A 24,357-nucleotide genomic window follows, 5' to 3' on the forward strand; every position below is an offset into this window, starting at 1 on the left:
CACTGGGGAAAGAAAGTGTCCAATCCTATAAAGTCCCCTATCCATCCACCATCGAAAAATCGTAGAGTCTCTATTCGGATTAAAGTGAGAAATCTGGAACAAATTAGCTAAAGGTCGCATATCGGAGATTAGCGCAGGAGATTTCCTTAAGTCATCCCAAAGCTTAAATGCCTGAGAGAGAGTTGGGGCCATTAAGGCCGGTCTTAGTTTTTGGGAGCACCAGAGCAGATCGTCCAGAGGATCATTAGGAACTGCCTGACCCTCCATCTCAATCCAATCTGGTTTCTCTCGGCTGGAGTAGATGGAAGACAGTTGGGACAATCTAGCTGCCTGATAGTAGCGATAAAGGAGTGGTAAACCCAAACCTCCTTTAGTCATGGGACCATATAAGACATTTTGGGGCAGCCTATATCCTCTACCATTCCAAATAAACTTCAACACTTTGCCCTGGAATTTTTTAAGTTGATCTTTCCTAATTGCGATTGGGAGAGACCTGAATAAATATAGCAGTCTAGGTAGGAGAGTCATTTTGACCGAATTGATCCTTCCTAGCCAGGATATTTTGTGAGTGGCCCATGTTTGTAGATCAGTTTCGAGTTTACGGAACATAGGCGGGAAGTTAGCCTGATAAAGGTTTTCAAACTTATTAGTCAGATTTATCCCCAAGTAACGAATAGAGGAGTCAGCCCACTGGAATCTAAACAAAGTCTTCAGTCGCTCTACTAGAGCAGGTTGAATATTAATGTTCAATGCCATTGATTTTTTCATGTTGACCCTTAATCCTGAGACATGTCCAAAAGAATCAAGCACTTCACAGATAGCAGCCAATGAGGTTCCCGGGGAGGTAACAAATAGAAGGCAGTCGTCCGCAAACAAAGCGCATTTGTGAGTTTGCTGACCACAGGAAACTCCAGTAATATCTTGATTGGACCTGATGACAATAGCTAAGGTTTCTATTGCCACAGCAAAAATGATAGGAGACAAGGGACATCCCTGTCTGGTCCCTCTTTTGATCAATATAGGATCTGAGAAATATCCCTGCAATTTGACCCTTGCCTGCGGACCTGAGTACAAGGAGCGCAATGTTCCCAGGAAATTCTCCCCAAACCCCCACCGTTTCAGAACCTCAAATAGGTAAGGCCATGATATGGAATCAAAGGCCTTCTGAAGGTCCAAAGACAGAAGCAATCCTTCCTGGGGAGGACCTCCATCCCACCCCGACTGTAGTAACGAAACAATATCTATCGCCCGCCTGATCTGGTCCGGACCCTGTCTCCCTGGTATGAAACCTACTTGATCTTTATGTATATAATGGGTAATAAATGAGTTTATTCTGTTAGCTAAAATTTTCGTGAGAATTTTCATGTCGTTATTGATCAACGAGATGGGCCTATAATTTTCTACCTGTTCCGGATCCTTATCAGGTTTGGGGATAACAGATATAAATGCCTCGTTCAGCTGGGGATGCAGGTCCTCCCCCGTTCTTTTAGAGTTGAAAAATTTTGTAAGGTGAGGGGCAAGAATATCCGCAAAGTTTTTATAATAAGGGGTCGAAAAGCCATCTGGCCCCGGAGCTGAACCTCCCTTCAAATTTTTAATCACATCCAAGGTTTCCGTCACAGATATAGGGGCCTCCATAAGCTCCACATGATTAGTGTGAAGGTTAGGGATAGGCAATTTGTCCAAATAGGATTGAATCTCAGGAATCTCAGCTGAGTCGCCGGCTTGGTAAAGTTCAGAATAAAATCCTTGGAAAGTTTTGAGAATGATTTCGGGGTTAAGGGTAGCAGTCCCCTCGCGAGTTTTGATTTTTGGGAGAGAAAATGTGCGGTAAGTCGGAGAAAGTTTGGTGGCAAGCATAGTACTCATTCGATCCTTATGTTGGTAAAATTTCGCTCCGCTCCATCCCAGAGACCTCTCAGCCCTTACAGTAAGTGCTAAGTTAAGAGCTAGTCTAGCAGCGTCCAGCTGAGAGGTCCGGATCATAGCTTGATCTTTCTTGTGCTGTTTGCACAAATCTGTAAATTCCCTATCTAATTTTTCAATTTCCAAAGCTTTGTCCTTTTTTATTTTAGCAGCAATTTGTATGATCTTACCACGGATCGTAGCCTTATGCGCAGCCCACAAAGTTTCAGCCGAGATCCCTTCCACATCGTTTAGGCTAAAATATTCCTGCAGTGCTTTCTCAATTTCCAAGACAACCATAGGGTCTTTAAGGAGGGTCTCGTTAAGCTTCCAGTGAAACTGACGGAAGACACCTGTCCTTCCTTTAAGGGAACAGATCACCATTGAGTGATCAGAAAGAGCTGTCTCTTTTATGCGTGCTTTAGTGATCAGAGGGACATGTCTCGAGGAGACAAGGATGTGGTCTATTCTCGAGTAAGAGCGGTGAGGGTTGGAGAAATGGGTATAATCCCTTTTGGAGGGGTTAAATTCCCTCCAAACATCCACTAAATTTCGCTGAAAAATCAGTTTAGCTATTTGTGAACTAGTCCTAGTAGGACGGGTCAATTGTGAAGACATAGGTCTGGATTTGTCAAGGCTCTGGTCGAACGCCACATTGGAATCCCCCCCCAATATGACAATCCCTTCCAAGAGTGTTTCTAAGGCATTGAACATTGATTGAAAAAATTTAAGTTGCCCTCTATTAGGAGCGTAATAAGACACAAAAGAAAAAAGTTGCTCATCTATCCACCCTTTCACTAGAATAAATCTCCCTTCAGGGTCCCTGTGCACTAATAAAGATTTAAATTTGCAAGATCTGGCGAAGAGCACTGCAACCCCTCTTGTCTTGTCCTCTGCATTTGCCAGGAAGAATTGAGGATAGTGAGTGTGGATGAATGAAGGGGAATAACTTGTAGGAAAGTGGGTTTCTTGAAGGAGGAGTACCTCTAGTTTTTGGGAGCGATAGGATTGGAACACTTTCTTCCTCTTGACAGGGGAATTTAGACCTTGGACATTGTGGGATACCATTCGAAGAAGTGGAGATGGAGTGGAGTTACGTGACATGACCAATAAATAGTAGGAGCATATGGTAGCTATGTGTACTTACCCCAGAGGATAGGAGGCGTGGGATCCGAGAGCAGACGGCATATATGGAGCCTGGACCCGAAGAAGGGCTAATGAGGAACTCTGTCCGTAGCTTGGCAACCTTAGAGAAAAGACTAGAAAAGCAGGAGAAAAGAAGAAAGGAGCATAAAATTAAGCAAAATAAATGAAACCGGCAAGAGTGGGGGGGAAGAAGTCCCACCCCCCTCCCGCCAAACAAAACATACACGTAACCCAAGTCAAGGGTTACCAGTCCAACTCCCGATAGCGGATAATCCACAGTCGAGGGTTGGACGGGGGCACAAGGCATCTGCCCCGGTCATAGCCATCCCTGAGAGGAATAAGGCACATAAAATTATTAGTAATATATAATACCAAAAACTGTAACATTTTAGAACAAGTAGAACAAGGGCAGCCGAAGCCCATAGATCAAAGAATAAGGGATCTGATTAATACCTATCAGAATGCAATGTAACAGAACAAAAATACTACTAAGGTTAAGACTAGGTCAAGTGACCGTGAGTCATTGGCTATATGTATGGAAGCCTAAGTGGTTCAAAAATAAATTTGGGTGTCCGTAGCAAAACCCCAAAGAAGCTTTGATCCCGGTCCCTCCCGCCTAACTGAGAAGGGTCCCGGATCAAAACCGGTGGCATCAGTAGCATATAAAATATAATATAAGTCTCGCAAAAGTCAATCCTGTGAAGGAGAAAAAGACAACTCAAGGTGGTTGAAGAAGTAGGGAACCAAATGGACCAGGGATCTCCCAAAGTTGTTGGAAAACCCCGGATCTGATTAATACCTATCAGAATGCAATGTAACAGAACAAAAATACTACTAAGGTTAAGACTAGGTCAAGTGACCGTGAGTCATTGGCTATATGTATGGAAGCCTAAGTGGTTCAAAAATAAATTTGGGTGTCCGTAGCAAAACCCCAAAGAAGCTTTGATCCCGGTCCCTCCCGCCTAACTGAGAAGGGTCCCGGATCAAAACCGGTGGCATCAGTAGCATATAAAATATAATATAAGTCTCGCAAAAGTCAATCCTGTGAAGGAGAAAAAGACAACTCAAGGTGGTTGAAGAAGTAGGGAACCAAATGGACCAGGGATCTCCCAAAGTTGTTGGAAAACCCCGGGTAAAAAATGCCCCGTCACGGGCATTACAGGAACCCTAAAAAGAAAGCCTATCTAATGACACAAAAAAAAAAGTCAGGTTGTGACTGAGTCCTTAAGACGTCTGCTCTTATTGGATTTCCATGGCGGTGAGATAGGGCTGGTAGGAGTAGGTCGTTTGGATGATCCTGCCTGTGGGGTGGAGGTGTCCATTGCTGGATCCAGCGTAATAAGCTTCAGGGAAAGTAGAATTTTTTCCCCCTCATGAAGAGATGTGAAGGAATAAGTTTTTCCCTTAAGTGAGAACTTCAGGGCAAATGGGAAGGCCCACCAGTATCGAATTTCTTTCTGCATCAGAATGGATAGCAAAGGTTGCTGGCGTCTATTACCTGAGGCGCGGTCGCCATCTTGGAATCGCTCGGTATCTCCACCGGCGAATAACGGGTCCTCGGGTCCCTCCGGACCGCACTGCTGTACATGGACAAGCAGTACTTAGGTTCCCCCAGGTGTGTGGCCAAAATTCGGGCCGTCGGCTGCCACTCGTTCCGGGCTAGGGCGGCTAGATGACCGGGTCAGTGTGGGTGCCTCCGCGCATGCGCCCACACAAGCCCATTTCATGTGGCCCTCGCCAACACAAGGCCATTTTATGTGGCCCTCGCCAACACAAGGCCATTTCATGTGGCCCTCGCACCCCTACTTTCTGTTTTCAAGCAATGCATCCAGCTTCTTCCCACCAGCAGCATAAGGAAAGGGGGTGCACTGTGATGTAAGGGAGAGTGGGGGACTCAACTTCTGATGGTGGGGTGGCTGTTGACATCTAATGTAAGGGGAGGGGATGCGCTGGACATCTAATCTTACAGATACAACCGGCCCTTTTCAGAACAATCATAATGCTGATGCGGCTGACAATGAAATTGAGTTTGACACCCCTGTACTTGTAATCGGCGCCTGGTGCCGTAATGCGTTCCACGCTGGGACGCGAACCGGCGGCCGTGCAATGGCATCATCGCCCGGCGCTGCGCGCGTTCCAGCTTGGAACGCGGAAGTGCCGAGGGCCATCAGCGCTCAATACGGCACACATGCCTCTCAGTCTTAAATAGGCTAGCGTGTTATACATACGCTGTTCTATTATTGTCAGCCGTAGCTCGGTCACGCTACAAACACTGGTACCATCGCTCCCCACGCTGAATCTCAAGCCAGGCTGGAACTCTATGGCCTCCAGCTAATGCCTTCACTGACTTCACTGGGGACACCCTAAATATACCTTCCTTCTTGGATCCCTACACTACGGAATTCCATTGTTGCTAAACCACAACAAGACTCATCCTCTACAAATGGATAAGTAGCCATTGTTTCACTTGTAGTGACTTTAGTGATCATCTACTACATATATTGTTACTAATCAGTTGCTGTATGGAACTCTGGCTTACTAAGTACTAACATACTGCTTGAGATTGTCTGTTGTGTTCTCGGCTACCTGCTGTGGAGTATCTTAAATGGACATATACTCTCAAATTACCTGAGCTATATTTGCTTCTCTTACGCAACTACCAGTTGCCTACACTTTGCTTAATTACTACGAGCTAGACATAAGTTGTTACTTGTTTATGGGCCCATGCCCTAAGTTACTAAACATGTTCGACCCTTAACTTTTCTATGCTAGGTGTTGAAGGTATTTCATACCTCCTTCCTTAGTGGCCTAATACATTTCCTTATGTTAAAGTGATATGATGTAGAGAACCCCCAAACTCCTGTTCTTTGTTTGGAGTAACGCCTGGGGTCCAGTACTGATAATCACTTGCATACAGAAGTGTATTGGAATCTTCACGTGCATCATAATCGTTTAACGCTAGGTGTTGGACGCATGTTGTAATGCGCCCACACTTAGTAGCTCAACGCATTCCTTTATGTGAGAGAGAGAGATGATGTAGAGAACCCCCAAACTCCTGTGTTCTGATTGGAGTGATGCCTGGGGTCCAATACTGAAATCTCACATAGAGACATGCTTTGAAATCCTTACTAGCCTCAGTTGTGGTTCACTCCCGTTCAGGGATGGACTGGCCATTGGGACTACAGGGAGTTTCCCGGTGGGCCGATGGCTCAATGGGCCAGCTGCAGTGACAGCGGACCGCCGCCCCCTCCGCTCCTCTGACTCTCCCTTCCTGCAGCGCTCACCTCTTCTCCCTCCCTGCAGTGCTCACCTGGGGGGAACAAAGAAGCAGGGGGAGGACAAGAGGAGCAGGGACGACGACAGAGGAGCATGGGGGAGGGGACAGACAGCTGACTCAACAGCTATGGCCTGGGGGTTTCTCACTTCTTCCTAATCTTGTCCCATAAGGGGGGGGGGGGCACCGAACTGATTCTTTGCCCCAAGTGAAATAATGTCTAGTTTCCCCACTGGTACTGCCTATAAGAGAACCAGTCATTCTACGCTAATAAAGTAGAACGGCTAGTGGCTAGTGAAGGGGGAGAGGGGGCTTGGGGGGGGGTACGGGAGTTGTCCGGCCGCCATGGGAAAGACCTGTCAAAGTGGGCCAGTCTGGATGAAGTCCAGCGCCAAATTTCTGTCCCAGTCCAGCCCTGCTCCCGTTCACCAGTGTTGTGACAGTACTAGGGGAAGGCATGGATCCATGTTCCTGCTTTGCAGAGACAAAGGATCCATGCTTTCCGTACTGACAGAACAGCGATCTGCCTCGATTACATAGGCAGACCACCGTTCTCCCCCTGTACCGAAGGATGGACGGGTGTTGGCAGACATCGAGTCAGCGGTACCCAACCATTGGCTCCCTGAATGATCACAGCAGCAGCGGGCCGTCGGCGGCATGTCCCAGACCCAGAAGTGTACTAGGTACATAATCCAGCGCAGCCACTCCACTTTACCGCCATATATCTAAGTTATACGGTCAGCAAGTGGTTAAAAAAGAGAGTAACAGTGCTTGACAATGCACTAAATGGTTTCTGTGAATGTTTAGTGAGCAGAAGATAGTGTAGAAGTCTTATAATTCATTTGCAAAAGCTCAGCCCCCCAGAGTGTGTTTAGTCATGCTGCCCATACACTGAGCTTGTTTCATCTGGTTCTTGATGAACTGGTCCAACTTTTATTGTGTTGGCACCCTCCTACCAGACATCTTTCAATTGAAAAATCATAGGAGCCGGGTGGAAAATTGTCAGCCGAACAGCAGCTACATCCAATCACATGCAGCTGCTGTTCGGGTGTTCCGACTATGGTAACCCAGAAGCAACGACTTGCCATCACTTCTGGTTTTCCCCGGATGTCATCAGCGCTATTTTCAAAAAATCAAAGGTAGTCAAAAATACTGATCTTGGTGTTTTGAATGGTTTTAAGTGCATTATTGACCTCAGATCCATCCATAAAGAGTACCTGTCACATGCCTATTACTGTCACAAAGATGTTTACAAAAAAAGTAAAAAAAACAAAACAAGTGTAACAATAAAGTAAAAAAATAATAATAATTTAACCACTTGCTGCCTGCCATATAGCAAAAGGAGGTGAGTAAAGTGGTTTAGTTATCCTGATCGAAGCGGTGATCGGTGGTGCAGAATTTCAGTCTGACACTCTGAAACGCTGATCTAGGTACAGAGACTCTGACGGAGACTCTTTACCACACGTGTCCAATCACATCTGATCACGGTGTAAACAGGAAAAGCTGTGTATCAGCTTTTCCTCACTCACGTTTCTCAGACGCGAGTAGAGGAGAGCTGATTGGATGCTCCTTTGACAAGGGGGGTCTGCGCTGATTGATTATCCCCAGAGGATGCCCACCCAGGACCACCAGGGACACCACCAGGGCTGCCCACCATTTGGGACCACCAGGTATGCCGCCCATGGCCACCAGGAATGCCAATCAGTATCCACAATTTATGCCAATCAGTGGCCACACTTGTTTCCAATCAGTGTCCATCACTAATGCCTGCCAGTGCCTGCCAATCAGGGATGCCCATCAGTGCCATCAATGAGTTTACATTAGTGCCACCCATCAGTGTCCATCAGTGCCACCTATCAGTGCCACCCATCAGTGCCACCTATTAGTGCCACCTATGCGTGCCCATCAGTGCTGACTATAAATGCCCAAAAAAAATTGGTCTTTTTTTATTTGTTTAGCAGAAAATAAAAATCTCCAGAGGTGATCAAATACCACCAAAAGAAAGCTCTGTTTGTGGGAACAAAATGATAAAAATGTTGTTTGAGTACAGTATAGCATGACCGCGCAATAGTCAATTAAAAGGTGCCAGCGCTGAAAGCTGAAAATTGGCTTGGGCAGGAAGGTGGGAAAGTGTCCTGTATTGAAGTGGTTAAAAAAATTGAAAGTGCCCTCAACCCCGGTGATTGCGCGCAAAGGCGAACACATGCATCGGTCCCACGGCACACACAAACAGCGATCATTCTGGAAAAGGGCCGCACGTGTAAACAAGCCCCAAGAGGAGATATCCCATCCCTGTGATCTCCTCCAAAGCCTCGTACACACGACCGAGGAACTCGACTGGCGAAACACATAGTTTCCCTCGTCGAGTTCCTTGTTAGGCTGTCGAGGAACTCGACAAGCAAGTTTCTGCATTCCCGTCGAGGAAATAGAGAACTTGCTCTCTTTTTGGCTCGTCGAGTTTCTCGACAGTTTCCTCGACGAAAATGTACACACGACCGGTTTCCTCGGCAAAAAAATATCTCCCAGCAAGTTTCTTGCTGTTTTTTGCCGAGAAACTCGGTCGTGTGTACGAGGCCTTACTTTCTGTTATGTCCCTAGGGCCTATTCATTACCCTGTCCAGAATGGAAAAAAAAGTTTTGATTTTCCAATGTAATTACACATAGATGAAGCTTTCATGTTACTGTGTATATATATATTTTTTGCAATTATATTTTTATTTCAGATGACACACAGACGTAGCTTTGCCCTGTAAGACGAAAGGCACTGCACTCACAGAGCACACATGACAGCCCCGATCAATATATCGAGGCACAATATTGTACTGGTGACTGGCAGCTCCTAATTGGAGGCCCGCATTTCCGTGTAATCCAAAATCGAGTTTCACTTGAAGGACTGAAATGAGAATTCAGAGGGGCGAGTAACGATTTTTTTTTCTTTTTTTAGAATTATTGTTCTTTCAGAAGAATAGAAAGAGCCAGTGTCATTTAATTTATAGGCCCCTTTCTTCAAACCAGCTTCAATTTGTTTACCTCGTGTTTCTTTGATGAAAGAAAACTGTGTCCCTCAAAACGGCCCCGGCACACCATGCATTCTGATCAATATGACGTTACCTCAGCTCATTCTTTAATACGCTTCCATTGTGAAGTCACATTTTACAAGTTCTTTTCTTAGCAGTTGGTTACGTGGTTACTGTCCCTTACACCTACAAATCCTATAATTATCTTCTATATACAGTAACTAGCTTGTAAGAAAAAGATTGAAGTCAACTTTTTGTTCCAAAAAAACACTCTGCAATGAAAGGAGTGAAAGAAATTCAGGGGCTGGTAAACTTCCCACAATCAATTGAGATCACAAACAATTGTTGGTTCTTTAACAATATGAATGACCTCAATGGCCAACAGGGAGTTTGCAGGAGGTGGGTTAGCAGTTCTCTACTTTATCTGCGATTGTCAAGATTTACATATTGAATTTGCATATTACACCCTGTTCCAAATTATTATGCCAATGATTTTTTTCCCATTTACCTAAATAATTGATGTAAACAGTCAGCATAATTCTCATGTTATCAACTATTCAATTTTTATTGAACAAACCTCCTAATGATAACAGTTTTTTTTTCCAAATAAAAAACTTACAACGCACTGTTCCAAATTATTACGCACCGCAAGTTTCAAAACACTTTATAGGTTGTAAAGAACTAAAAATTGTCATTTGTTGTGTTTGTAGCATATTTACTGAAACCAAAAGCTATTTCAATCAAACTTTGAACAACATTTTTACTTTTTATTTTTTTATAAATTCTTTATTTATTTCATGAATTACGTTACAGGATATTACATTTCATCTCTTCTACTTAATTAGACTATTATCAAAGAGTTGAGAGAGCGATGGATAGAGACCCCATCATCCTCCCACCTTTATCCTGGTTTTGCAATACTTCTCATTTTCCTCTCTTTCTGTATCTTGTTACCCTCTACACCCCCCTCCCCTTCCCTTTACCACACAAAAAAAAAAGGAGGTTCATGTTGGCCATTCCCCACCCCCCTCCCCCTACCCCTCTCTATACCTCACATAGGGAGCCCATGTCGACCGGTATCTCTCATTCAGATCTTTCAATGCCATTGTTAAATTCTCCATTTGTTGAATCTCTGCTACTTTTGCGAGCCATTGTGCTCTCGATGGAGGAGTCTCCTGTTTCCACATAGCAGGGATGCACGTCCTCGCAGCTATGATAAGGTGTCTTATCAACGAGTTTTTGTATTTTTCCATTGACAATGGGATATCTAGTAATAAAACCGCCAATGGTCTATCCATTAAATTAATTCCTGTTATTTTGTTAATTGTTTCCGTTACCATTTTCCAGAATTCCTGTATTTTCCTACATTACCACCAGATGTGCACTAATGTCCCTTCCGCTTCAAGACATCTCCAACAGATATCTGACATCTCTGGGTATATTCGGTGTAATACTGTTGGTGTTCTGTACCATCTCGTTAATATTTTATATCCACCCTCCTCATATTTACTTGCTACTGATGCCTTATGTGTAAATCGTAGGATCCTATCTTTTTGTTCTTGAGTAAATGTTAGTCCGAGATCTCTCTCCCATGCTTGTATAAACGTAAATTCTTGTGGTCTGTCTTGCTTAATTAACGTTGTGTAAAAATAAGACAAAGAATGTCTTATTGAGTTCCCTTCTAGACATATCCGCTCAAATTTAGATGGGGATCTAACTACTGTATAGATATCTGCCTTTGTCCGAAGGAATGCTTCTAATTGTAGCTGCCTCAGGAAATCTGGCATACCTTCTCTTTCAATCTCTCTCCTTGTCATTAGGTGGTTATCTTTTGAGAAGTGTATGATCCTACTTATACCCCTCTGTCGCAGGACATTAAACCTTGAGTCTATCATTCCTATTTGAAAAGCCTTAGTACCTAAAATCGGTGTCAGTGGGCTTGGGTATTTTGACATCATCGTTTTTCAAAAATCTTTTTAGTAATCCGTATAGTGGCTCCTACCATTGGATGTTTCTTTACCTCTGTTGTTATTTCACTATCTGGGGTCCATGCCAGTCCTTCTAGTGGAACCTCTACCGTCGCTTGTTCCATTCTTATCTAGGGTTTTTTATTCCGCCCACACCACTCCACAACTTTGGTTAGATGAGCTGCTTCCTGATATTTTATCAAATCTGGGAATCCAATCGCTCCCCCTTAGGTAGTGACAAAATAGTCCTACTTATCCTTGCTGGTTTCCCTGCCCATATAAATTTCAAGAATCTTGATCTTAGTTCTCTTAAAAAACTTTGTGGAATCTTGATTGGTAAGGCCTGTAATAAATATAACATTTTTGGAAGCACATTCATCTTTAATATGTTTATCCGCCCAAACCATGTGAAGGTTCCTTTATCCCATCTATCTAGGTCTGATTTTATTCGCCTAGCCAACATTGCATGGTTAAATTCAAATAGTCTATTTAAGTTCCCTGTTATCTTTGTTCCTAGATAATTTATATGGGAATCTGTCCACCTAAAGTCAAAATGAGTTTTAATCTGCTCCAATATTTCCGCTTTTACTTCTATTCCTAGTGCTTCTGTTTTCCCATAGTTGACTTTAAAGTTGGACAGATTTCCATACTCTCTTATTTCTGCCAGTAGGGGCGGTAGGGAGATAACTGGAGATGTTAGATTAGAATCATCCGCGTATGCCGCCACTTTCTGTACCTCTCTGTTTGTTGCTACCCCCCTGATGTTTACATTAGCACGTATTTTCCTTAGGAAAGGCTCCATAGTCAAGACAAAAATTATGGGCGATAGTGGGCATCCTTGTCTTGTCCCATTTCGAATATCGAATGGGTCGGATATCTTACCTTCTATTTTAACTTTCGCGCGTGGTTGTGAGTATAAATTCGTGAACCAGTTTATCATCCCTTCTCCTAATCCTATGCGTTGCTTTTAGAAACGACCATTCCACTCGGTCAAACGCTTTTTCTGCATCACTAGCTACTAATATCATTGGCTCCTTTTCTTTTTGTGCTAGATATATTGCATTTACCACTCGCTGTGTATCCACTCTCCCCTCCCTACCTGGTATAAATACCGCTTGATCTGGGTGTATCAAATCTGGAATACATTCTACTAACCTTGTGGCGAGAATCTTAGTAAATACCTTTAAGTCCACATTCAACAATGATATGGGACGGTAGCCGGCACATTGCAAAGGGTCTTTCCCTTCTTTTGGAATAACTACTATATGTGCCAACAATGTTTCGTTTGGTATTTTTTTTCCTTCCCGCAGTGAGTTAAAAGCTGCTATAAATCTTTGTGCTAATTTCTCCACGAACATCCTATAGTATGTTAAGCTAAACCCATCAGGACCTGGTGCTTTGCCCAATTTTAACATTTTTAGAGTATCCGTAAACTCCCTTATTGTAATTGGCTCGTCTATTTTCCTTGCTATATCCTCTGATATTTTTGGCATCAGGGTATCTTTAATATATTCCCTGGCTTTTTCTAGTTTCTTGTGTTCCTTCTCTGAAGACAGTTTATCCTCCAGCTGATATAGTTTCTCATAATATTTCTTAAAGCAATTTGTGATTTCTTGCGGGGTGTTGACCATTTCATCGTTAAATGTCTTAATTTGTGTAATATGATTACCTATATGTGCTTATTTCAGGGCATTTGCTAATGCTCTACCTGGTTTGTTCCCAAACTCATAGAATGTTCGTCTCCCCCTTGTTAGTTTAGCTTTAGCCTTGTCTATCAGCAACAGGTTCAATTTTTCTCGAGTCGCATCTAATTCCTGTTCTATTGATTGAGCCTGGGATTTTTTATGTACGGTTTCAAGCTCCCCCACTCGTTTAAACATTGTGTCTACAGGGAGTGCAGAATTATTAGGCAAATGAGTATTTTGACCACATCATCCTCTTTATGCATGTTGTCTTACTCCAAGCTGTATAGGCTCGAAAGCCTACTACCAATTAAGCATATTAGGTGATGTGCATCTCTGTAATGAGAAGGTGTGTGGTCTAATGACATCAACACCCTATATCAGGTGTGCAGAATTATTAGTCAACTTCCTTTCCTTTGGCAAAATGGGTCAAAAGAAGGACTTGACAGGCTCAGAAAAGTAAAAAATAGTGAGATATCTTGCAGAGGGATGCAGCACTCTTAAAATTGCAAAGCTTCTGAAGCGTGATCATCGAACAATCAAGCGTTTCATTCAAAATAGTCAACAGGGTAGCAAGAAGCGTGTGGAAAAACCAAGGCGCAAAATAACTGCCCATGAACTGAGAAAAGTCAAGCGTGCAGCTGCCAAGATGCCACTTGCCACCAGTTTGGCCATATTTCAGAGCTGCAACATCACTGGAGTGCCCAAAAGCACAAGGTGTGCAATACTCAGAGACATGGCCAAGGTAAGAAAGGCTGAAAGACGACCACCACTGAACAAGACACACAAGCTGAAACGTCAAGACTGGGCCAAGAAATATCTCAAGACTGATTTTTCTAAGGTTTTATGGACTGATGAAATGAGAGTGAGTCTTGATGGGCCAGATGGATGGGCCCGTGGCTGGATTGGTAAAGGGCAGAGAGCTCCAGTCCGACTCAGACGCCAGCAAGGTGGAGGTGGAGTACTGGTTTGGGCTGGTATCATCAAAGATGAGCTTGTGGAGCCTTTTCGGGTTGAGGATGGAGTCAAGCTCAACTCCCAGTCCTACTGCCAGTTTCTGGAAGACACCTTCTTCAAGCAGTGGTACAGGAAGAAGTCTGCATCCTTCAAGAAAAACATGATTTTCATGCAGGACAATGCTCCATCACACGCGTCCAAGTACTCCACAGCGTGGCTGGCAAGAAAGGGTATAAAAGAAGAAAAACTAATGACATGGCCTCCTTGTTCACCTGATCTGAACCCCATTGAGAACCTGTGGTCCATCATCAAATGTGAGATTTACAAGGAGGGAAAACAGTACACCTCTCTGAACAGTGTCTGGGAGGCTGTGGTTGCTGCTGCACGCAATGTTGATGGTGAACAGATCAAAACACTGACAGAATCCATGGATGGCAGGCTTTTGAGTGTCCTTGCAAAGAAAGGTGGCTATATTGGTCACTGATTTGTTTTTGTTTTGTTTTTGAATGTCAGAAATGTATATTTGTGAATGTTGAGATGTTATATTGGTTTCACTGGTAAAAATAAATAATTGAAATGGGTATATATTTTTTTTTTGTTAAGTTGCCTAATAATTATGCACAGTAATAGTCACCTGCACACACAGATATCCCCCTAAAATAGCTAAAACTAAAAACAAACTAAAAACTATTTCCAAAAATATTCAGCTTTGATATTAATGAGTTTTTTGGGTTCATTCAGAACATGGTTGTTGTTCAATAATAAAATTAATCTTCAAAAATACAACTTGCCTAATAATTCTGCACTCCCTGTATCTGTTCGTTTAACATCTTTTTTCTATGTGCCCCCATTGCGATGAGGTTACCTCTCATTACACATTTATGCTTTTCCCACAGACAAAAAGGAGTTGTTTCATCTGTATCGTTTGTCTCAAAAAAAAACCCCTCTAATTCTTTCCTTATTTTCTCTTCATACTTCCTATCTTTCAGTAGTGTCATGTTTATTTTCCAATGCCATTCCTTCTTATCTTCTGCTCCCCATTTTATTGTCCAATCTGTTGGAGCATGGTCTGAAAGCGTAAAAGTTCCAATAGTGGCATCCACTAAAGATGTCGCTAAATTTTGCGGGATAAAAACATAGTCGATTCTAGTGTATGTCCCGTGTCTAGCTGCGAAAAACGTGTAATCCTCTCCTGTGCATGAGTCGTCCTCCAACTATCGATCAATTGTAATTCTTGTAGGAGTTTTTTAGCTTTCCTTAATTTAATATATGACAGGTGAGAGACACCGTTCGACGTATCTTTTATAGGATCCAGGGCCAGATTCAGATCTCCCCCTATCACCAATATTCCCTCCCTGTGTTGATGGACCATTTGTAGACATGATTCTAAGTAATTTATCTGATCGACGTTTAGTAAATAAATATTTACCAACGTGGTCTTCTGTTGGTTTAGTATTCCTTTAACTATTAACAAATGTCCCACTTCATCTTTAATCACTGCAGATTCCTTCCACGCCACTTGTTTAGATAACAAGATAGATAACCCGCATGATTTCGAATTTTGTGATGTACTATGGTATACTATCGGGAACCTGCGATTTTTCAGGTTCGGGATTTTTCCTCCCTTAAAATGAGTTTCCTGTATAAAGATAACCTGTGATTTAAGTCTATGTACTTCTGATAGCAATCATACTCTTTTTTCGGGGATATTTAGCCCTTTAACATTATACAAGGTAAATGTTATATTCAACATGTTTTATCCTTCCTGCTGGGGTAAACTATCAGGAGGGGGGGAGGTGGGGAATGCCAGCCAACAGACCAAAAAGGAAAAAAATAAATAAACCCTATCCCCCTCCGTGAGGATTACCTTCTTGCGTCTCAAGTCTCCCGGTGTCCCCTCAGAGACCGGGCCACCACAGAAAAAAAAAAAACCCAAACGCCTCCGGCTTATCCTCCACCCGGAGGAGAGGTGTTTAACGTGGGGGTGCTGTAGAACAGGGCAGTGCTAGTGCCCGGCGTCCCCATACATGGCCCTCTATTTTCTTTTTCATATATTTAACCAAATGTCTCTCTTCTCTTCTTTATATGATTTATTTTTATACATTTTACATTCTATCCTCTTGTTCTCTACCTTCCCCCTCCCCCCTTTATATACATTCTTAGCCCTTCAGTCCATCCTAAATTGTCTCCTTCCCTCATATCTTCATCTATATCTTAACCATTGTATTCCTATACATCCTTAGTACCAAAGCAATACTATATGTATATCTACAACATACTTAAACATATTCATATAGTTCAGATAATTTCTCTTCAGATTCTTCCTCATTAATCCTTCCTTCCCTCTATGTTATCATTTAAACCGTCACCCCATCTCTCTCCTACCCCACCTGGTTCACCCCCTCCCCCCCTTATTCCTCCACTCCCTCCCACTCCCCCGCCCCCCCCCCCCTTTCCCTTATCAATACCTTGAAATCTTATCATTTGTGTAACCCCAATCTCTAATCCCCTTATCCCCTTTACCATGACCCCTTGCTCGTGTTCTTTTACCTCTTAATTCACCCCCCTTCTCCCCCGGTGAATCGGCGGGACCATCAGGTCCAGTTTTAGATTACTTTTTAAACATTTTAACAGGTCACGTTACATTATAACATAGGCAGTGGCGTTTCTAGGGTATGGCAGCCATGGCAAGTGCCATGGACGCCATGGGGGCGACAAAAAAGTCACCCCCCCACACACAAAAAAATCCCACAGTCCTGCGGCCACCTCTCAGCTCTTGCGGTCCCTCTGTCTGTCCCCAGTGTCCCTCTCTGTACTTGTCACACTGCGTCCCTCTCTGTCCTCAGTGTCCCTCTCTGTCCTCGGTGTCCCTCTCTGTCCTCATCACACTGGGTCCCTCTCTGTCTGTCCCCAGTGTCCCTCCCTGTCCCTTGATTAGTGTGTCATTGATTTTGTATGAGTTACTGTGTGCACCAATGTATTTTGAAGTGTGAGGTGTGCCAGTGTGTTGGCATCATCAGTGATTTTTGACAAGGGCGCAGTTTCAGTGCTTGCCATAGGCGGCATTTTGACTAGATACGCCTCTGAACATAGGACCCCTTATTTGATAGCAGCTTCACAAGTCTTGCCTCCATTGAACTTGTGAGTTTTTGGACAGTTTCTGCTTGAATTTGTTTGCAAGATGTCAGAATCGCCTCCCAGAGCTGCTGTTGGATGTAAACTGCCTCCCACCCACATAGATCTTTTGCTTGAGGATGCTCCAAAGGTTCTCAATAGGATTGAGGTCAGGGGAGGATGGAGGCCACACCATGACTTTCTCTCCTTTTATCCCCATATCAGCCATTGATGCAGAGGTATTCATTGCAGCATGAGATGGTGCATTGTCATGCATGAAGATGATTTTATTACGGAAAGCATAGTTATTCCTTCTGTACCAGGGAAGGAAGTAGTCAGTCAGGAACTCCACATACTTTGCAGAGGTCATCTTTACACCTTTGGGGACCCTGAAGGGGCAGACCAGCTCTCTTCCCATGATTCCGGCCAAAACATGACTCCACCACCGCCTTGCTGACGTTGCAGCCTTGTTGGAACAGGGTGGCCATCCACCAACCATCCACTACTCCATCCATCTGGACCATCCAGGGTTGCACGGCACTCATCAGTAAACAGGACTGTTTGAAAATTAGTCTTCATGTATTTTTCTGCCCAATGCAGCCGTTTCTGCTTGTGAGTATTGGTTAGTGGAGGCCGAATGGAAGATTTATGCACAGTTGCAAGACTCTGGAGGACTCTCCACATTGATGTCTGTGGGACTCCAGAGGCACCAGCAGCTTCACATATCTGTTTGTTGTTATGTAATGGTGTTTTAGCAGCTGCCCTTTTGATCCGATGTATGGATCTGGCAGAAATCTTCCTCAATATGCCTATATCTGCATGAAACCCGTCTGTGCTCCGAATCAGCCACAAATCTCATAATAGTGCGATGATCACGCTTACGTTTTCGGGAAATATCGAATGTTTTCATATCTCGTCCAAGGCATTGAACTACTGTTTTCTGCAGCAGAGAGATCCTTTTTCTTCCCCATATTGCTTGAAAATTGGTGCTCTGCTTAATAATGTGGAACACCCTCCTTTAGGGCCCTTTCACACAGGTGGATCAGTAATCATCCGCTCCGTGTGTCCGTAAAAGCTCAGCAGGGATCCTCCGTAAAATCCCTGCTGAGCTGGCAGCTGACAGGGCGGTCCCCGCACACTGTGCAGGGACCGCCCTGTGTTTCCTCCGCTCTCCCCTATGGGGGATCGGATGAACACGGACCGTATGTCCGTGTTCATCCGATCCGATAGACAGAAGAAAAATAGGATTTTCTTCCGTCCGAAAAAACGGATCTTTGCGGAGGCTGACGATTACGGGTGTCAGCGGATGGTCATCCGCTGACACTCGCAATCACATAGGGACCCATGTATGTCCCGTTTTCATCCGCAACGGATGGATGAAAATGCGGACATACGGTCCGCACGTGTGAAAGGGCCCTTAGTAGTTTTTCCTTTAATTGGGCTCAACTGGCAATCTAATTATCACAGGTGTCCGAGATTGTTTTCAGTGATCAAAAGAGCCCTGAGACACAATGTCATCCATGAGTTAGGGCCCTTTCACACAGGCGGATCAGTAATGATCCGCTCCGTGTGTCCGCAAAAGCTCAGCGGGGATCCTCTGTAAAATCCCTGCTGAGCCGTCGGCTGACAGGGCGGTCCCCGCACACTGTGCAGGGACCGCCCTGTCTTTCCTCCGCTCTCCCCTATTGGGGATCGGATGAACACGGACCGTATGTCCGTGTTCATCCGATCCGATCCGCCGGACGGAAGAAAAATAGGATTTTCTTCCGTCTGATTTTGCAGATCTTTGCGGAGGCGAACGATTACGGGAGTCAGCAGATGACACCCGCAATCACATAGGGACCAATGTATGTCCCATTTTCATCCGCAGCGGATGGATGAAAATGCGGACATACGGTCCGCACGTCTAAAAGGGCCCTTACACTTAAAAACAAAATATTTAATCTTTGTGACACTGAAATAGAATTTGCATAATAATTTGGAACAGGGTGTAGAGAACATGTGGGCACTTTTTAAGACAATAAAAGGAATGTGTGGGTATCTAAGGAGGCTTGTTTTTTATTACAGATGACACTTTATGCACCGTACACACGATCGGATTTTCCGCCGGAAAAACCTTGGATGGTTTTTCCGATGGAATTCCGCTCAAGCTTGGTTTGCATACACACGGTCACACAAAAGTTCTCTGAACTTTCGCCCGTCAAGAACGCGGTGACGTACAACACTACGACGAGCCGAGAAAATTAAGTTCAATACTTCCGAGTATGCGTCAAATTGTTTCCAAGCATTTGTCAAATTGTTTCCGAGCATGCGTCGGAATTGGATTTTCCAAAAAGATTTTTTTAGTCAGAAAAATAGAGAACCAGTTATTAAACTTTTGCTGGCGGAGATTCCGCCAGCAAAAGTCCGATGGAGCATATACACGGTCGGAATTTCCGACGAAAAGTTCACATCGGACTTTTGCTGGCGGAAATTCTGACCATGTGTACGGGGCATCACAGAATTTTGGGCAAAATCCATATTTTCAGAACTGTAGGAACTTGCGCTGTGTTGCACAACATAGGTCAGAATATTTCCATTTCTCTACTTTATAAACAGCATGCGGCCAATGCAAATTAAGAAGCAGAAACATTGCAGTGCCCAAAGCACATTTTCTTTTGGTTTCCAATGTTCTCCAGTGGAGCTAATTTGAAATATATTGTTCTGTTCTGTTTCAAATGCCACTTTATGCATTGACATGCCTCTTTAGATTCTGTCTGTCTGTACAGTATGGTCACCTGCTGATTTGGCAGCATCCACAGGCAGCTTAAAGTGGTTGTAAAGTAAGATATACTTTTCAGTATCTGTGTTTTTTTTTTTTTTTATTCTGAAGCAAAATATCTTAATTCAGAGCGCCGCTGTGCGCTCAAGTCACCTCCTGGCGCTCTTCTTCTCTGATCTGAGGACTACAGTGGGAGGGGCTGAGATTCCCGATTGACATCAGCCTGGAGGATAAAAGGAGATAGGTAGGAGGTCACATGAGCACACAGCAGCGCTCTGAAATAAGGTATTCCGCTGCATAATTTTTACAATACAAATACTACACAGCATACCTTTCTGTAACAGAGGTGCTTCCAGGATCTGTTATTAGTAATTTTATTTATATTGGCAGGAGGGGATGAACGGGGTGGAGATGGCTCACAAACACACTCTCGAGCTGACAGGCAGAGAGGGAGGGGGAGTGGGAGAGACTGCGAGCTGACAGAGGAACGTAAACTGACCACAGTATCATGGATCAGCAGCCATAATTACCGTGGTCAGCACACTAAGGGGGACACAGGAACAGGCAGGATCAACCAGGTATTTTACAGCATGAGAGGGCACTGCGCCCTGAGCTCACCCAGTTGTGTGACAATAGTGAATGAATATTTTCTATTGTCACACTAATTCACCTCCCGGGCAATTAGGAAGCAGGTCATGAGACCCGTTTCCCAATTGGCCAAAAGGAGAAGCCATCCTATTGGCCTAGGAGGAGAAGGGAGCTGACGCACGGCTGCCCTGATGCCGAGGAGGAAGCCACTGCCTGCGCCATAGATGGGGGTAAGTGCGGGGGCTGGTAACCGACCGGGGGGGGTAGGGGTGGGGTGACCTGACCGGGTACCCCAAAATATACCACCAGCTGCCACTGATTTCCAGTCTTTTGAAGTATAAGAAGACCATGACTTTCATAAGCTCTGTCTGTCTCTGGAAAGTACTAACACTGTATCATGTCTGTAGACTATCCCTCGTATCCTGTCTGCAGTCTCTGACCACCCTTGTATCATGCCCATAGACTATATCCTGTTGCATGCCTGCTGTCTCTGACACAGAATATTCACTGAATTTCATTTGCGGCTCTTTGGTGAAGTCAAGGGCCGCACTTGAAGCCCCCCCTCCATATGAAAATGTTGACCACCACTAGTAGATAGTAGTAGTAGATACCCAGGGGTAATATAAAACGGGGAAACCATCTACAGTATTAGCTATGTTACAGAAATAAATGTGGTATCTGTGGCATATGGGTGTACATATCTATATGCTAGACTTTAGAAAATTAAGCCTTTAGGCTGTCAGAACATGGACACAGTTGCAGCGGCTGATTTTGGTCAGTTCACATGGATCACAGTATGCTACAGGATTGAAGGAAATAAATGTCAAAACTCTTTCAGACTTTGAAAAATTACCTAATGTCCTAATGTCCATCTGATAAGCAACAATTTTACAAAAATATACAGAAATGAAAAATATGAATCAAAACCCCTCCCAGATGAGCTGAAGTAGCCTTGATGGTCTGTTAATAGAATATACACGGTGGAGGTGACTTATTACTGACTGCTATGTATCAAGGTCATGCTTAGAATAGACACTGCCCTGGGCCTTGTGAATAAATATGCTTTTAATTACCGACTTTCACATGTTCTTAACTGCTACTGAAAGCCCAGCCATGGGACTATGTTGTCTCTAAGATAATCTTACACTGTAGAAGAAATATAAAATCAAACGTCTATATGGTAATAGAAAGAAACATATTGGGCCAGATTCTCAGTGGAGATACGACGGCGTATCTCCAGATACGCCGTCGTATCTCTGCGTTGCACTGTCGTATCTATGCGACTGAGTCTTAGAATCAGTTACGAATAGATATCTGTTAGATCCGACAGGCGTAAGTCTCTTACGCCGTCGGATCGTAACTGCATATTTATGCTGGCTGCTAGGTGGCGCTTCCGTCGAATTCCGCGTCAAGTATGCAAATTAGCTAGATACGCGAATTCCCGAACGTACGCCCCGGCCGACGCAGTTAAGTTACGCCATTTACGTTAGGCTTTTCCCAGGGTATAGTTACCCCTGCTATATGGTGGCATAAGTGCGGCGTACCAATGTTAAGTATGGCCGTCGTTCCCGCGTCGAAATTTGAAATTTGAATTTGAAAAAGTTACGTTGTTTGCGTAAGTCATCCGAGAATGGGGCTGGACGTCATTTACGTTCACGTCTAAACCAATGACGTCCTTGGAGCAATGCACACTAGGAAATTCCACGAACGGCACATGCGCCGTTCGGGAAAAACGTCAATAACGTCGGGTCACAGTACATTTACTAAAACACGCCCCCCTGATCCAAATTTGAATTAGGCGGGCTTACGCCGGCCGATTTACGCTACGCCGCCGCAACTTACGGAGCAAGTGCTTTGAGAATACAGCACTTGCCCTTCTAAGTTGCAGAGGCGTAATGTAAATCGGATACGTTACGCCGCCGCAAAGTTACGCGGTTCTATATGTATCTAGCCCATTCTTTCTAAAACAGGAGTCATTTAAAAAAAAAAAAAAAAAATCTGTGTGAAGAACATTGATGATTTCTACAACATAATAACTGACGGCAACAAAACTTATTTTAGTTTACAGCTCCAATGTCAATAAGGGTAGAAATCTGGTCACCATAAGTTACTATAACTGGTTGTAAATATGTCACTACTGTACAAAAAAAAAAATCTCAGCTTCCTAAGTCACCTTCTGTTTACTCAATATGTACCTATATCGCTTTTTGGCCTTTTGGCTAAGACCAAGTGTAGTATCTGTTCTTATCAGTGTCCAGTAGGGGCGCTTCACCATCATTCTGGGTGGGATGGCTGCTTGTGTAGTATCTTTACTGGTATGATGGACGTCCTGTGGGAACATAGTAAGATGTGGGTCAAGAGTAATTCAGTGCATGGAGCATTCTGAGGGGCCCAATGGCTCCTGATATGAGCTGGGCTACCTTGCTTAGCTGAGGTCTGGGAAGGAAGAGGGCCCACGGTGTCACAATCTCACCCTCTTAGGCCCCGTACACACGACCAAACATGTATGCTGAAACTGGTCCGCGGGCCAGTTTCAGCATACATGTTCAGTCGTGTGTAGGCGCGAGCGGGCCGAATTCCAGCAAACATTTGCCCGCCGGGCCTTTTCCCAGCAGACAAATATTCCTGGACGTGTTTTAAAACCGTCCGCTGGAATCCTGCCCGCTCGGACATGTACGGTCGTCAGTACAGACCTACCGTACATGTCCGAGCGCCCGCCGTCCCTCGCATGCGTCGAATGACTTCGACGCATGCGTGGAAGCCTTTAAATGGCAGGCCCGCCCACGTCGCCGCGTCATCGTCGCGGTGACGCGGACACGCCCCGCGTATTGTTGTTTACGCGTGGACTTCTGTACGATGGTTAGTACAACCATCGTACAGAAGCCCTCTGGCAGGCATGTACATGTTTGCTCGTGTGTACCGGGCCTGAGAGTGGCATCCTGAGGATGCCAAAAAAGCACTATGGGTTTAGTACCCCACTGTGTGAAACTGCACTAAGCAATAACACCTAAGCGTTTCTCGTGAGTTAGGCCGAGACCGGGGACATTTTTGTTATCAGTCCTCAAGGCCTAACCAATGCACACTGTTCTCCAGGTGTTTCACCCTGCAATTATATATGTTTCCCTTTTCACTCAGGATAATAGGATATGGATCTTCAGGTCTACCCTGAAGTCTAGGGGGAGAGTATGTGGTTCCTTCCTCCCCTGTCATGGGGAGTCTTTCTTGGGGAGAGTCTCCACCTAGTTGTCAGAGAACCAACCGTGGAAGAACTGGCAGACCTGTCTTGCATGGACCTACGAGCACAGTGCGCATACGAGCACAATGCCCGCGCATACGAGCACAAGGCGCATGCGCGCGCATACGGGCAACAACACCATAAATACATTGTTCTTTACTGCGCGGGCGGGACTCCTGGCGTCAGTGCCCTATTTAAAGCTTGCTGCAGCAGTCACCAACTGCTGCATGATCTTCAGCCCTTGGTGTGATCCTGAATCCTTGTTCCTGTTCTTCTTGTATTCCTGTTGACGACCCGGCTTGCCTGACCAGACTTCTTCGTGTTTGACCCCTGACTTGTCTCTCTGCTTATCCGTGTCCTGTTCCTGTCTGCTGGATCCAGTGTATGACCTCGGCTTGCCTTCTGACCTGTTTCAGTCACTTCCTGCTTCCTGTGTATGACTACCGACTCGGCTCCTGACTCCGCCCCTGGGTTTCCTGCCAGTCCACCTCACCTACTACTTCCGTGGTACCCCTGCCTGACTGCGTATCCTGGTCGACAGCTGATCTCCAAACATCTACTCAGCAAGTCGCAGCTGGCAACTCCTGCATCTCTGGGCATAGCTCCCCCTGTGTCACCTCCAGGGGGCGTTCTGCACTTAGTCGCAAGGGAAGCCCTCTCAGCACTTCGGCCTCTGGTAAGGTACGTGACACTAGTACTCTGCCTTTTTTA

General features: G+C 44.6%; 1 pseudogene; it reads left to right on the forward strand.

The window, feature by feature from the left end:
• The first annotated feature begins 22,610 nt into the window (after nucleotides 1-22,610).
• On the forward strand, nucleotides 22,611-22,777 carry LOC120933982 (annotated as a pseudogene).
• Nucleotides 22,778-24,357: the final 1,580 nt, after the last annotated feature.

This window comes from Rana temporaria, chromosome 3 (assembly GCF_905171775.1).
Source record: "Rana temporaria chromosome 3, aRanTem1.1, whole genome shotgun sequence".
NCBI classification, from domain to species: Eukaryota; Metazoa; Chordata; class Amphibia; order Anura; family Ranidae; genus Rana; species Rana temporaria.